The following is a 16,723-nucleotide window of genomic DNA, read 5'->3' on the forward strand; positions in this document are numbered from 1 at the left end:
CTGAACCAATGTCCAATTGTCCCCCTGGTTACAGCTAGGTCGGGGAGGATAGAAAAAGGATAGTAGCTTAGGTTTGACTAAAGAGTCATCATTGCTGGGCCAACTGCAAATGTGATGCGCCGTGTGGGGATCTTCGAAAGTCACTACTATACAGTCCCCCGGACTGGATTTCAGCGTTGGCCCTACCCAGGGGGTTCTGCGAACCATCAATACCCTACTTCTTCTACCATTGGGGATTGGTCTGTTGACAATCAACCAGTGCATTATTTTATTTTTAAGCGACCAGTGATTTTCGAATTGGCCATTGCCTAACGTAGGAACACCCGTCAAGACTACGACATAGTCGTTTGCCTCTGGGGGAAGGTCAATGTAGCCACCTCTAAAGTTGTCTTTGGCTGGGAGGACCTGGGTTTCACTAGGAACCGGTCTAATTACTGTTTCGTGTTTAGGACGTTGCGAGTTGCGGGTGGAGCCTTGTGGAGAAGGCTTTGGTTTGACACGGGCTTGTTCCACCGTAACTGTCCTTGGTTTAGGAACAGGTTTTATTGTAAGTGGTACTGAAGAGGAAGCTTGATTAGTTTGTGGTGCGGTAGGTTGTGGGATTGGGTCAGCTGCAATAATGCCCTGGTTTTCCAGACTTTTCAACCCAAGAGTGGCCAGCGCAATAATGCTCTTCTCCATTTCTAACAAGTTGTTTTCTATCCTTGATAATCTTAGGTCCAAAGGAGACAAAAGTTTTTTGAGTGTGTCCCAAACCACCTCTATAAATTCTTTATTGTTCTTGGTTAGCCCATCTACTTCAGGGACCTCGTCTATTGTGGTATTCAGGAGGGAAATAGATGGATTTTCTCCCTGTCCCTCACTACATGGCTGAGTATTAATGGTGAACTCAGCTCCCGCATTAAAAGCTGTGATGTTATTCGTGGGCAGATCTTTTGGAACGGCAATTTTCGCTTTCTTACGGAAATAAGCTGAGCGAGAATTGCGTTTCCTCTTTGGCTGTTTGCCACTAGGGATATTGTGAGTCAAATTCGGGAGAGATGCAATGGGAGCAGGGATGGGCATACTAAGAGGTGTTAATGTAGTATCCTCAACCTTACTTCCTATGGCAAGTATGGGAATGGCCGGGGTAGGTGAATGGTGGATGTCTACCTGGGCGACTATACAATTAGGGCGGGCTGGGCGCTCGGGGGTAACAGAGGTGGCTATGTGACCAAGGGAGGATTTTTTGGAGAGTGCAATTACCTGAGACACTCTTCTTGCGGCGTCTAGTTCTAACGAGACCCGGGTCTGAAGCTTAGATATTTCCTTGTCTATAGCTATATTAGTGCGGGTTATAAAGTCATCCATGGGGCCACTGACTAGTGAACCACGTTTAGAAGATTTACTACGAGTTACCCTTGGATCCATGATATTATGGCGCTGTCGCAAAGATAGATCTATTTCCCCTCAGTTAGTGGTTTATCTACCCAAACGAACTAACAATATTGAACCAAGAGGGGTAGGCCAGTCCAGTCCTCTTAGGCCTCGAACGGCCTCAAACGGTCCCGCCCTTGTCCCGGGCTTCTCCCGGCGCCCTCCCGCGCAGCGGGTATGTCCACTCCTCTTTATAGGCGGCCTTCGATTACCAAGGGGGCGGGGGCGGCAGGGAGAGGAGCCCAGCTGGAAACGGGCGCGCGGGGACTCCTGGTCCGTGGAGTCCACCCGCTGCTTCCTCGCAGCCCTGCCGGTCACCAGCTCACTCCGCTAACAGGCAAGCAACAGCCGCTGACACCGCGAAGCGGGACCCGCACAGCGGGTCCGGCGAGCAGCAGCGGTTCAGCAGGCTGATTCACAAGAAGACCGTGGTGAGTGGCGTGGTGCAGTTCAAGACAGCGAATCCGCCGAGGGAAGGGCAGAGAGCCTCTAAATGCTGCGGCGGATGGGGGCGGGGCCGGCAGGGAGAGGAGCCCAGCTGGAAACGGGCGCGCGGGGACTCCTGGTCCGTGGAGTCCACCCGCTGCTTCCTCGCAGCCCTGCCGGTCACCAGCTGACTCCGCTAACAGGCAAGCAACAGCCGCTGACACCGCGAAGCGGGACCCGCGCAGCGGGTCCGGCGAGCAGCAGCGGTTCAGCAGGCTGATTCACAAGAAGACCGTGGTGAGTGGCGTGGTGCAGTTCAAGACAGCGAATCCGCCGAGGGAAGGGCAGAGAGCCTCTAAATGCTGCGGTGGATGGGGGCGGGGCCGGCAGGGAGAGGAGCCCAGCTGGAAACGGGCGCGCGGGGACTCCTGGTCCGTGGAGTCCACCCGCTGCTTCCTCGCAGCCCTGCCGGTCACCAGCTGACTCCGCTAACAGGCAAGCAACAGCCGCTGACACCGCGAAGCGAGACCCGCGCAGCGGGTCCGGCGAGCAGCAGCGGTTCAGCAGGCTGATTCACAAGAAGACCGTGGTGAGTGGCGTGGTGCAGTTCAAGACAGCGAATCCGCCGAGGGAAGGGCAGAGAGCCTCTAAATGCTGCGGTGGATGGGGGCGGGGCCGGCAGGGAGAGGAGCCCAGCTGGAAACGGGCGCGCGGGGACTCCTGGTCCGTGGAGTCCACCCGCTGCTTCCTCGCAGCCCTGCCGGTCACCAGCTGACTCCGCTAACAGGCAAGCAACAGCCGCTGACACCGCAAAGCGGGACCCGCGCAGCGGGTCCGGCGAGCAGCAGCGGTTCAGCAGGCTGATTCACAAGAAGACCGTGGTGAGTGGCGTGGTGCAGTTCAAAACAGCGAATCCGCCGAGGGAAGGGCAGAGAGCCTCTAAATGCTGCGGTGGATGGGGGCGGGGCCGGCAGGGAGAGGAGCCCAGCTGGAAACGGGCGCGCGGGGACTCCTGGTCCGTGGAGTCCACCCGCTGCTTCCTCGCAGCCCTGCCGGTCACCAGCTGACTCCGCTAACAGGCAAGCAACAGCCGCTGACACCGCGAAGCGGGACCCGCGCAGCGGGTCCGGCGAGCAGCAGCGGTTCAGCAGGCTGATTCACAAGAAGACCGTGGTGAGTGGCGTGGTGCAGTTCAAGACAGCGAATCCGCCGAGGGAAGGGCAGAGAGCCTCTAAATGCTGCGGCGGATGGGGGCGGGGCCGGCAGGGAGAGGAGCCCAGCTGGAAACGGGCGCGCGGGGACTCCTGGTCCGTGGAGTCCACCCGCTGCTTCCTCGCAGCCCTGCCGGTCACCAGCTGACTCCGCTAACAGGCAAGCAACAGCCGCTGACACCGCGAAGCGGGACCCGCGCAGCGGGTCCGGCGAGCAGCAGCGGTTCAGCAGGCTGATTCACAAGAAGACCGTGGTGAGTGGCGTGGTGCAGTTCAAGACAGCGAATCCGCCGAGGGAAGGGCAGAGAGCCTCTAAATGCTGCGGCGGATGGGGGCGGGGCCGGCAGGGAGAGGAGCCCAGCTGGAAACGGGCGCGCGGGGACTCCTGGTCCGTGGAGTCCACCCGCTGCTTCCTCGCAGCCCTGCCGGTCACCAGCTGACTCCGCTAACAGGCAAGCAACAGCCGCTGACACCGCGAAGCGGGACCCGCGCAGCGGGTCCGGCGAGCAGCAGCGGTTCAGCAGGCTGATTCACAAGAAGACCGTGGTGAGTGGCGTGGTGCAGTTCAAAACAGCGAATGTATAATTGAGATAGCCTTAGTTAGTTAGTTGGCACAATTTGGGATGCTGATGCTGGGAGAGCCATTCCGCATTGTGGGAACCAGTACCCACGAACCAAGGATTTTTGCAGAGCGGCTTCGCTGCCACCATTGGAGGGCCCAGTCACAGAGCTTCCTCCAAGTGCTCCTCAACACTGTCTGTCCTGATGAAGACCCCAACATAAGGATACACTAGCCCTTAACAACCTAGTGGTCGAAACGTAGACTTCTACAGATCATCAAACACGTGAGACCCAAATCAATGAACTATACATGTCCTATGTACTATGATAAAAAGGAGAATTTGTGGATCTTTCTCAGACCGTAAAGGTTTTATTGTAAATACTTGCTATTGTGCCTGTCACAACACCTTTACCCTTTCCCTCACCCATCCAACCACTCCCATTCCTTCTATCAAACTTTCCCTTTCATTCACTGTGAGCACTGTATAATATAACACTGAAAAAAGTTACATGTTTTGAGTACAAAAGCATTTAAATGTGTGGATCCACTAAATGACCAATGTGGAGTAAACACATGATCTCTCATTTATGTTTTCAATCTAAAACTTCTGACAAATGTGCGACTCATTAAATATTTTTGTTGAACCTAACAAGCTATTCAATTGTGGTGGATTCTATGTTACAATTTTTCAAAACTCGAACTATCTCGACCCTTTTGTCTAACGTAATGCTTTGATAACCCAGGTCGGGTAGTTTTATTTGGGTGTTCCCCGTTAAAACTCAACACGATGCTGGGAGAGAAGCTGTGAGATGCTGATGAAGAACCGAATTGAGAACCTACTATCTTAACTTATTTAAATTAGAAGAAGATCGCGGAAGAATCTCGAGGAGTAAGAGAGTGTCAGAGAGGGGTGTGACGCAGTCGTTGGTATTCTAGAGCGGTCATCTATCCTGTCCTGATTCCTGTCCTGAAGTCTTTGTTGCCTGATCTATACCGGGGGACCCCTACCAGCCCTTTGGCCAGGGGGTTGGTCTTCACACCATCCTTGGTAACTAAAATTTCATGCTATTTGAAGATGTACTTTTCTCTCTGTCCTCTCCCTTTCTGAGCACTGATCATTGCGTGAATCCAAAGTATATGTTTGATGATTTAATTGAATTTTCTTTCCTACGAATGACGGTGAATGCACTGTGTATTTGATATGGTTCAAATGCGCTTTTGAAACTTAGATAAAGATTTAAAACTTTCCCAAGTCTGTGGTTATTTACATCAGGTAAAGGAATAAGTTAACTTATGTCATTTTACCATCAAATAGTTCAACTAATGGTCCATCACCCAGAGGAAAGAACTTTTTGGTCAGTGAAAGATTAGTCAGGGGTATTGAATAACGAGTCTTGAAAACTGTGAAGAAATTTATAAAACTTTGACTCCAGCGATTTACTCAACTAATTGTATGTGTTTATGGGCCCAGGTGAGTATATGGTATTGGAGTATCTGTTGTTGGTACGCCGCTGGCTCAATGGGGCTGCCCCTACCAGGGAATCATCATTTTGTTATGGGCCCTTTGCAGCTTTAGAACACAGTGTCTATTTCCATCATAAAGCTGAGATTAGTTGTCAAATACCCATAGCTAAAGTGTACCCACTGGACCAGGTCCTGTGGTAGAGGGTACTTACAGGACTTTATGCATTGTAGATTACCACTGATGTTTCCAAAACTTAAGACTATTTCATTCCAATTGAACACCAAAGTTTATATTCTAAACTTCCTGTTCACAATTTGAAATTGCAAGCAGTCAAGTTTTAATCCAGGAGGTGGTAAAGGGATTACAACTCAAATATAGTATGAAGAGTAATCTAGCTTGATAAATTCAATCTCCAGCTGAGTTATCTTTTTAACATGGCCTGCTTTAGAGGGAGAGATTTAGAATAGAACCCCAAAAATCCACAATGTGACTCATAGTTCTCCTGTTCCCCAATACATATCCTTTTTATACATCTGCACATGCAATGTGCCACCACATGTGCAGTGTGTCTCAAAAGGCACAAATTGTCCTGTGAAGTGATAATGGCCCTCACAGAGATGGCTGGGAACTAAGACTGTGAGGCCCAGGAAAGGGGGCTCTCCTCTTCTGGGCCTTGCAGCACCAGGACATAGATTTGATGCCAAGGTCAGTTCGCCACATCCCATGGGCCTTGCTGCACTAGTCCACAGCTGAAATACCAAGGGCATGGCCCTACCCTCCCCTGGGCCTTGCAGCTGGGGTGGTCCAGGGGAGGGAACAACCTTCCCCTGGGCTTGCAGTGCTACCCTATTGCTGCAAAGCCCATGGAAGAGGGCTCCCCTATTCTGGGTCCCCTCTCCTGGACCTCACATCACAAGACCATGTTTACAAAGCCTAATGAGAACCCTACACCTTGTAGCCATGGTGTAGCACTAAAAGGGCTTGCAGAGGATCCCACTCCCCTCGGCCTCACAGCCATAGTTCAGTGTTGTTAGGCCCCTGGGTCTCTTCTAATTATCTCAATGCTACACCATGACTGAGAGTCCCCAGCAGAGGGGGGCACTTTGCATGGTTTCCCACCCCTGGACCCAGTTACATTTTTCTCACAGTGCTGTACTCTGGCCTTGTCCATGTGTCTCTGATAGGGGCATAGCAATCGGTAGTGCAGCGGTGGAGTGGCATCCAGCTCAGTGGTATTAAGAACCCAATGTTCTCATATATTGGCTTTACTGCATTGTGCAGTCCGTAGACTAGGGTAAGGGGATCCTTTTACCTTGCACCATGGCACCATTGCTGTGCTACTTCCTTCTATTTCATTGGCCTCATAGCCATGTTCCAAGGGTGTGAGGCCTGCGAGAGGCGCTCCCTCCCCTGCGCATTACAGACATGGTTGGAAACTCATGGGAGGAGGCACCCACCTATGAGCTTACTAGCACATGAACATAGTTATAAGGCTAATTACTGTCTGGCATCATTTTTAGCATCTGGGCCCATGGCAACATTACTATGCCACTGGTTTCTTTTCTCATGCACAACACAGCCGTGATCCAGGGTTGCGAAGCTCACACAAGGCCACCCTTCCCTAGGCTTCACAACATTCATCCATTGCTGAGAGGCCCAGGGGAGGGAGTCTGCTGCCCTTGGCTTTGCAGCACAGATTCATGTATTCAATGCCCAGGGCAAGATGCGCCTTCTGAAGGGCATAGCTATCAATAGAGTAGGAAGTGCAATAGGACCATTGTCTTGTGGGGTTATGTGTCCAATACACCCAAATAATGGCAGTATTTTACTGTGCCAGTCAGAGACCAGAGGGTAGTGGGGAGGAACAATTTACCTTGCTTGCTCCAGGGTACATGGCAGCATTGATACACGAATGACCCTCTCTCCGGCGCCTCACAGCTATGATCCAGTTCTGTGATGCCCTAGAGCAGAGGTCTTCAAACTTTTGGATGCCGAGACCCCCCTGTCAACATTTTGAGGCATAAGGACCCCCCTCCTGACAAAAACTTCTAAACCTGTAGGCAGGGCTATTAGAACTATGAGGCACCTGAGGACCAAATTACGCGACAGGCTTGACTAAATTGTGTGGGAAGAAAATGTAAGTAATGTTATGTGATGCCGCGTATTTTGGGATAGCATTGATTCTTTATTTTGACATTTTTTACACACAGTAACACTGAGGAAAGATTTCACCCCATCAGTACCTGTTTATAACCAAAATACAGCAATTAACATCAGAAAGATTTCTAGTGAACCTTTGAGAAGGGCGTTCCACTCCGCAGGAATAGGTGCTGCCACATTAGACGCTCACCTGGCCCTGGCCAGGAGAAGCAGGGGTCCCTTAAAAACCTGGCGGTTTTGTGCAAAGTTAAGCAGTTTACCCATGCAGTTTTCCTCTCACCCCCTATTTCCACCCTCTCTCCTCTCCTAACCCTGGATCCCTCTCTCACTTTGCAGGCCATTTTCTTTCACCCCTTTTTACAACTTCTGAACTCTCCCCATTCAACCTCTCACTTCACCTTTAATCACCTCTTGCCATTCTCTCTTTTTACTGCCCTCATCTCTAACAGTCTCTCACATTTATCTCATGGCCTCTCTGGCCCCGTCACTACCTGTGCCCCTCAGCACTTCTCATTCACCTCGTCTCTCCATTCAAATTTTTGTCTATTTGTATCTTACTATAAAACAAAACAAGTATGTGGAGGGTCAAGGGGAATATTTAATGACCTGTCTGCTCATACCCCTATATACGTAATACAACACACAACAGAGCAGACCAGGTCTAGAAAAAGTGTGTCAATGTACTGGCGAAGGTGCAAAACATGGATGCATGTATGAACCAATGATGCTGAAAATCACTGACTAGATGAATCCCATCAGACCACCCATTATGGTGGAATTTACGTCATGTGGGATATTACTGATCATTCCAAAACACAACCGACCTAGTAGTGCCGATATGGGAATGGATGTCAGGAAACTAGCCGTGATATTCACCATGAAGTGATATATACTAAAGTGCAGTGCCTATGTGAGAGTAGTGAGATAAAATTGACTACACGGGCGTTGTAAAGTATTCAAGCCGCACTCCATGTGCCAAGAGTTAAAAACCCGGCGAGTAATAAGATTACCCTATGGCGTTGTGCAAATCGGTCGACATGTTTCAGCCCATGGGGCTTTGCCCCGGCTTTCTTCAGGACCATAACCAGAAATGCTACTGCAACTATGAGTGAAATGTTACATCAACAACATACAATGTACTAAGAAATAGGTACATATCTACCAGGAACCATCACATTTGAATGCCCACTGGAAGGAAAGGAGAACATCTTCTTCCCAGCTTTGTGTGGGTGAAGACCTCACCTCACCCGGCAACCGCTCGGGAGTATGAGGCCCCGCTCTGTCCGTCGGTGCCTCCGGTGGTAAAACGAGCGGAAGTGGAGGTCCGCTCGTTTTACCACCGGAGGCACCGACGGACAGAGCGGGGCCTCATACTCCCGAGCGGTTGCCGGGGGAGGTGAGGTGAGGTCTTCACCCACACAAAGCTGGGAAGAAGATGTTCTCCTTTCCTTCCAGTGGGCATTCAAATGTGATGGTACATTGTATGTTGTTGATAGTTGCAGTAGCATTTCTGGTTATGTTTTGGAATGATCAGTAATATCCCACGTGACGTAAATTCCACCATAATGGGTGGTCTGATGGGATTCATCTAGTCAGTGATTTTCAGCATCATTGGTTCATACATGCATCCATGTTTTGCACCTTCGCCAGTACATTGACACACTTTTTCTAGACCTGGTCTGCTCTGTTGTGTGTTATATTTGTATCTTACACCTCTCCGGTTCCCCCATTCATCTTTCACATCTCCCCTTTGTTCTAACAGAAGCCCTCAACTTTGGCTCACACTAACTTCTTGCGTGTCCACACTTCTCTTCGGCAATTCACATTTCTCCTCATCCCTGACCTCTTCAATCGAATTCTCTCACTCCCTTGCTGTCCTCTCTCATCCTCATCTCTCCTCACCAAGCATACGGGCCGGACCCGTATGCTCCTCTCGGCCTGTGCCACTCTGCTTATTGTTACCTAATTAAAGAAGGCATGGGCTGTCTGTCTCGCGGTTTTGGTGCAGGCCGCGCAGTTATGGGACTTGCACCCTCCTTTGCTTCTCTCCACCAAGAATCTATTATCCTTTAGGAAGATATAAAAACCTTTCTCTATGCTCTGTAGGTTACCCCATTCGGCTGGTTCTCCTTCTCCTTCTGTGTTTCTCATTTGCCCACAGGCAGCAGATGGTTATTAGCCCCAGGACATCTTTTGGTAACAGTAGCGCACTACAAATGTAAATAATAATAATAGCCAGAAGCAGGGGAGTTACTAGATCAGAAATTCGGAAGGGAATAACACTCCCAGCCAGGGCTGGCACTAACACTGGTCGCACACGGTGCAACAGCCATTTTTGGTGCCCTACCCCCGTTTCCTCCTTCTCCATGAATTCCTTCACTGCCACTCACCAACAATGCACCTCATCTCTCTTTAGCACCTTTCTGACAAACATTTAATTTTTTTATAGCACTACTCATAGTTTACTCACACTCAGTTCTGTGATCTGCATGGTACACGTTCTTTGTAGCTGGCACATTAACCCTCTGCACAGTGTGAGGGTGACAAGAATGCCCATGTGAGTGCATGGTGAGCGATGCAACAGTGCGAGATTAGGGTAAGAGTGTTTGCAGGGTGAGTGAGGTGGCGTATGAATTTAGGTGCCAAATGCAAGTTCAGAATGGGCCGAAAGAATGTATGATTACTGATGGGCTTGTTTGAGTGAGTTGCATATTGAGCAGTGTGGGGGACAGGTGAGTGATGTGTCACAGGAGTGCAGGATGAGTAGTGTACTCGTGTGACTGCAGGGTGAGGTAAAGGGTGAACAGCGCAAGTGCATTGTGAGTGCAGGTGATCACTGTGAAGTGCAGGGTGAGTGGGTGAATGGTGTGAGTGCATGGTGATCAGTGTGAGTGCAAGGTGATCAGTGTGAGTACAGGGTGATCAGTGTGAGTGCAGGGTGAGCGTGAAAGTGAAGGGCCAGAATGAGGAGCGAGTTGTCTAAATGCAGGGTGCATTCCCAGACACTTGAAGTAACTCACTCATCATGTTATTGACGGCGGAGTAGGGTTTAGGATCTAAGTTAAACTATTGCGGCATTAATCAAGGGTGGAGGAAATAAATAATGTGCTGATCCTGCAACAAACTTACAGTCCTATGGTTAGGGTTGCCAGCAGATTATTTTGATGGCCCAGTCGGTACAAAATTAAGCAGTCACCTAAAGCTGTATTTTCAGCACTTATCTGTGCATACTTTGAACAGCAAATATAAATAGAAAGCACCTTTAATTGTGTTCTAGGGCTGCCTCAATGATCCATGACTGACAAAGAGAAAAAAGACAGAAAAGTCACATAAGGAATGCATACATACTTTTGTATTTAAGTCTATTAAGTGTCAAGAGGAGGTCTTTCCGGGCTCTTTAAACAAAAAAGGCAGGCATTTTTCTGTTGGCAACCCTACTTTGTATTACTGTTTATTAAATGCATGCTCACAGTACAACAATAAATGTAAAATACAAATGTAAGGAACAGGCAGAGTGGGGGCCCAGGGGGTACTGGAACCAGGCAAAAAAAACTAAGCCTCTGTAACCAGTTTACAAAGGCATGTAACTATGCAAATGGTCTTTAAAGAACTGTGAAAAACTCGGGCGGCTGGAGATGACTCCAGACACTGCCCAGCCAAGTCCCCAGCAGCTCAAGTTTCACTGCAGCAGCAGCCCAGCTGAGACACACGATGAGGGAGGAGGTGGGCTGAAGCCCTTGGGCCTGGGCAGAAGTGTAACTGTGAAGGCGTGACCCCCTTTGCATTGCTCCACGGCCCCCTGGGGGTCGTGCCCCACAGTTTGAAGACCCCTGCCCTAGAGAGTCCTTCTCGCCCCTGGACCTCACGCCCATAGTCTGGTTCTCTGAGGCCTTCCAAAGTAGGGAGGCAAGGTGCAGGATTGTTCTACATTTTGGATGTTTGTCCTGCAACCTGCAGCCAGCTCCTGATGGTGCCAAATGTCCCACTTTTTCTGCCGAGGTATGCAACCGCGCTAATCAATAGGGGGGTGGGGGGAAACAAATAGTTTATTTGGCAAGGCTACAGCAGCCCATCCCCGTAGGATATCACTGCTCTATCTCTGGGAACAATCACTGTGCAGAAGTGGCCAAATATTTCTCTATTTCTGAATGAAGTGTTCAAGGAAGCACCAGTGGTGAAATTTAAAAGTGGATGGCCGTACAGGTTCCAGAGGTACATCGAAGGAGCTACTGAAGAAAAACATACTGTGACAATATTACTTTATTCTTGATATCGCAGCTGCTAAAAAAGTACATTTACAGCGCTATTTTCAGAAACATCTTATCTTCTGTATGATGTACCAAAATGCGAGTTTGCTGCATGTACACAGGGACCAGAGCTCAGGCACGCAACACCCATTTGGCTCACGAGTACTAAACAGGTCTTTAACCCCTTCACTGCGGCGGCTATTCCGCCGCAGTGCTAAGGGGGCGCGGCGGCCGCGCGGCGGGCGCATGCTGGTGACGGAACCGCTCCGTCACCAGCCGCGGTTGAGCTGTGCTCATGACGGAGCGGTTCCGTCATGGCCCGCCCGCTCAATAGAACGCGCCGCGCAGGCGCGGCGGCCGGGCCATGACGGAACCTCTCCGTCATCAGCGCAACCGCGGCTGATGACGGAGCGGTTCCATCATCAGCATGGATAGGGTTAAAACACCATTTAGTTGTAAATGAGGCTTTTACTTGTTAATGAAGCTTTTGTTGTGTGTTCACCCCTCCTTACAGCCACTCTGTCTAAATTCGGAAGAATTAACCCCCCACACCTACCGCCCCCCCCTCCCCCCGCCTGAAATATTTTTCAGCCCCTCCCCGAAATTTGGCTCTAGTTGCCCGCCTGCCAGAGCTACACATTCCTTGTTTTCATCGTGTTTGCATTTTGTCACCCGACAGAAATAGGAATAGTTCTGCTGAGTTCTGGCATTTTTTTTCTGTTTATTGTTGTGTTTTTAGTTCGCCAATGTGGCCCCACGGGGGCGCTAGAGCACTGCGGAAAGGGGTGAATCGCCCCTTCCACATGCTGTAATTCACGATATGTTTGCAAACAGTAGCGAAGACTTTCGACTACCAATGAAATAGGAACAGACCATTCCTAACTTAAATAGTTGCACCTTTTATTTGAGGATTATCAAACATAAATTACAGTCCTGCTTTCAACATCTCAAGCTCAGGTTCAACTTTACCAAGCCCTGACAGTCCCCTATGCAATTAATCCGCCGACGAAGAACAGGTCCATCATCTGCTGACGTGTTTGGCACTTGCAGGCTGCACGCACACGCACTTCATACATGACAGACTTTTAGCTTGGTGCATTCCTTAATATAGCAACGAACCACAAATGCCGCATCTCTCTGGGCCCGTGTTCATTGACCCATGGAGAGATGCTTGGTGAAGTGCACAGCCCTGATGCAGTGTGGCACAAATTAAACGGCTTCCACCCGTCCTTTCTTCAATCCATCAGCCATCCCCCATCGCTCATCTGAGAGTCTCTCTCCCTGTTCTTTGATGGTCTGAGCCAGTTTTCTTCACTAGTGGATGCCTCAGCCTTGACAGTCCTCAGGCCTGGAGCCTGCTCTTCTCCATAGAGGTCCCGGAATGCAGGGCTGCAAGCTTACAATGCCAGCCTTTCCAGATTTGAAAAAACAATCTATTCAACCTCCACATTCTGACCAGACACCAGATAAGCACCACCTAAACTCTGTTACGACTGGGAGAAAAACCATACTACCTTCATCTAGTGGCCAAATGAAAATGTTCATATTCACTTATTACCAGCAAGAAGCAACTCAGATTAGCTCCACTGTATCGTAACATTAATTTGATTATTTTACCAGTTTAGAGATGAGCCCTTAGGGGTACTAATCTAAAACCTACTAAGCAATGTTTTTAATCCCCTTTTTGAAGCAGCTCAAATTGACCAATAACTGTACACAATCAAACCAGTTCGATCTTCTAAAAAGGAAGTATCATTATCCCAAATTCTTACACTATCCTATATGACCTCCTATAGCCATGTTTTTTCTCACAACACCATTATGTGCATACCATAGCCCACAATGAATTCTGGTGATCAGGTCTAGCATAAAGAGGACACACATTGCAATAAACCCAAATTAGGGCATCCACCACTAACACCACATCCACATATGTTGCAGTCACCCACTGGGCGATCCTTCTGGTCAAACTGGTTTTTTTTAGTGTCCACCAGGTGCTGTGCTCCATCCAGTGGCCCTGACCTAGGACTGGCTGTTCTTGACCTTACGTGCGTAGACCTGCAAACAATAACCGGTAGTCCACATCCTGCAATCCTTCCCTGTCTTCCTTCAATCTCTTGGACAAAAACAAACAGACAGGCACTTATGGCTCTTTCCCAGTATGTTCCTAGATGACCACCAACCCCCACCCCACCCCAATGTTTGAGTCTTTCTTGTTTGGCCATCAGTCTGGGGGAGGTACCTAGTTGATTTGTTGTTCACAATTTACAAAGACTGTAAGGTTTTCCAAAGGTTTGCAGTGAACTAGAATCCTCTATCAGATATTATCACCTCTGTGAGTCAATGTAATTACACTATCTGAGTCAGGAAATGTTGAGCCTATTATGGGACAGTTAGTAATCTGGTGAAAGGAGTGAAATGACCAAGCTTGGTGAAGTAATCAACTTCGATTAGCCGTGTAGTGTAGCCATGAGATACTGGCAGGTCTACAATGAAATCCATAGAAGTGTTTGCTCATGTATGAGAGGGAGTAGGCAAAGGTTTCAGTACTCCCACTGCCCTCTGATGTTCACTTTTGGCTTGGGTTAAAACAAGACAACTCCTGACTTACTGTATAACATGTTTATGCACTGAAGTCCACCAGAAGTTATCACATACCAGCTCTAAAGTTTGAGTCACTTCCAAATACCCTGCTGCTAGGGTATCATGAGTTCAAATTATAAGCTTTCTGCAAGTTCTTCGTGGTAATAACATTTCTATTCTTGTGAACTAACAAATCCTATCTTATGATTCTCTGACCTGGATCTTCTTGTAACTAGTCCTCTATGGTAATCTATGTCTGTGATTCCCAAATCTGTAGAAAAATTGTTCATCACTCACGCCTCAGTCTTTTGGCACCAAGCTACGGGACAGGATAGGGCATTCACTTTCCCATGCCTATTCCCTGGACCTAAGAGAAACCATTATGAAAACTGGGAAGAAGCCTGGAAGGCCCCCCGGGCCCCGTCGCTCACAGCCTGGAAGAACGGAATGGAGTTCTGCATGGGTATAGAACAGCCCGTATTTATAGCAAGGGGATGTCCCAGGAAGCATTTGAAAATTTGGAAACGGTGGGCGGATTACCGAGGTCTGGACTTGGACCCACCGCCTGAGGAGGCCACCCTCCCGACAGTATGAGGAGATGGACTATGAACAGCGACAGTTGGCATGATATGTACATAGAGTCGTAATGTGTTTGTATTATATGCTTCAGGTGGGCGAGTTGTCACGCAGGGAGGGCGCCGGGGGGGGGGGTTGTCGGGGGGTTTTGGTGTGCCTTATGGGGGTTTCAATTGCTATTAATCTTTTGAAATGTAACTGACGATTCTAATGATTCATTGATGGAGGCAGTTGACTCTGGATGACAGAGCTATGCATGATATGTGAGTTCAGACAATAAAACATTTTGATAATAAAAAATAAAAAAAATAAAAAAACTGGGAAGAAGCGTGTCCATCAGGCAACCCTAACATTGCAGTACTTCATATATTATAAAAATCTCAGGTTCTCACTGACAGTAGAGATGGTGATTATATGCTGCGCTCTTCCAGATGATGCCATTGTCTAAATGCCGCCTTTCTACCCAGTTATTCATTCTCATAGCATAGCTGTATTCTATAGCAAAGAGCATTCTAGAGAAAAAGTCAATAGGATGCAATTCTTCCATCACTGGATATCTCTGGGCCGTGATGGCCCCAATGGTGTGAGCTGAAGCAACATTCTCTACTGTGGATGGAGTTTGTTATCAGGTAGCTACAGTATGAGTGCAGTTGTAAACATATTATTTAATTGCTGAAATGCTACTTCTTGTTCACAACTCCACTGGAACTTGATCTCGGCCGGAGGAGGCAAGATGGCGTCTGAGAGATAACATCAACGCGATGCTCCTTGATTCACCTCCAGGGAAAATGCTTTTTAACCATGAGTGTGTTTAAACAGACTAAAAAGAAGACAGCGCTGCACGGGATTTAATTTAATTTAATTTGAAAGAATTTATAAAACGCACGTATACCATGCAGTTTCTTGGTACTGGAGGATGCTAATACAAAGGGCAGGAGGGCGGGTGCCTAGGACGAGAAGGCTTGCTGGAAAAGGAAAGTTTTAAGGGCTCTACGAAACTCCATGTAGGAGGTAGCCGATCTCATGGCGAGCGGGAGTGTGTTCCAGAATGATGGGGCGAGGACGGAAAATTTCAAGCCTCCCATTCTGCATTTCTTAAAGCGAGGAACTGAGAGAAGACATTTGGAAGAGGAGCGCAGCTCGCTAGTAGGGTGATAGGCCTGGATTGCAGAGGAGATAAAAGCGTAAGCGGGAACACCGTTATACACGATGTTCCCGTAGTCCAACCGCGATAGAACCATCGCCATAAGGATCAGCTTAAGGGCCGGGAAAGAAAAAAACCTGGAAATCTTCCGGATAGTGCGAAGAATGAAGAAACAAGAGGAAACAACAGAACTGATCTGGGAGTGAAGTGTGAGATGTTGGTTTAATGTGATACCTAGTGTTTTAACTGAGTTTGAGGGAGAAGGAGGGGAACCGAGAGAGGAGGGCCAGAAAATGGGGGACCAGGGGCTGCAGCTGCCACCAGTCAGGACTAACTCAGTCCTATCCGGGTTGAGTTTGAGTTGGTTACAATTCATCCAATCCCGGATAAACAGCATGACCAATTGGAAACTGTGGATACCGGCTGGTGAGAAGGAAAGATTAAAAATAAGCTGGAGGTCATCGGCGTAGTCATACACCGTGACCTCCATCTGTTGTAATGCAAAAACAAGAGGAAATATATACAAATTAAACAATAAAGGGGAAAGGGAAGACCCTTGGGGGACACTACACTGCACTTTGCAAGGAGGAGCAGAAAAGTCAGCCAGATGGACGGCCTAGGTCTGGTCGCTCAGGAAGGAGCTAAGCCAGGCCAGTATCGAGCCCCCCAAGCCCGCCGCCTTGACAAGGGACAAAAGAATTGAATGGTCAACCGTGTCAAAGGCGGCGGACAAATCTAGGGCCTGAGGGGTGTTTGTATCCAACCCCTCCCTGAGCTGGTCCAGAACAGAGATGACGACTTTCTCGGTCGAATGTTGAGGGCGAAAGCCTGACTGGCAAGAGGCAAGATATCCACTGTCTTCCACAAAGGAGCTGAGTACCTGGGTGACGTAGGACTCAAGGACCTTGCCCAGAAAAGGGAGGAGGGAAATTG

This window comes from Lissotriton vulgaris, chromosome 8 (genome assembly GCF_964263255.1).
Source record: "Lissotriton vulgaris chromosome 8, aLisVul1.2, whole genome shotgun sequence".
Lineage (NCBI taxonomy): Eukaryota > Metazoa > Chordata > Amphibia > Caudata > Salamandridae > Lissotriton > Lissotriton vulgaris.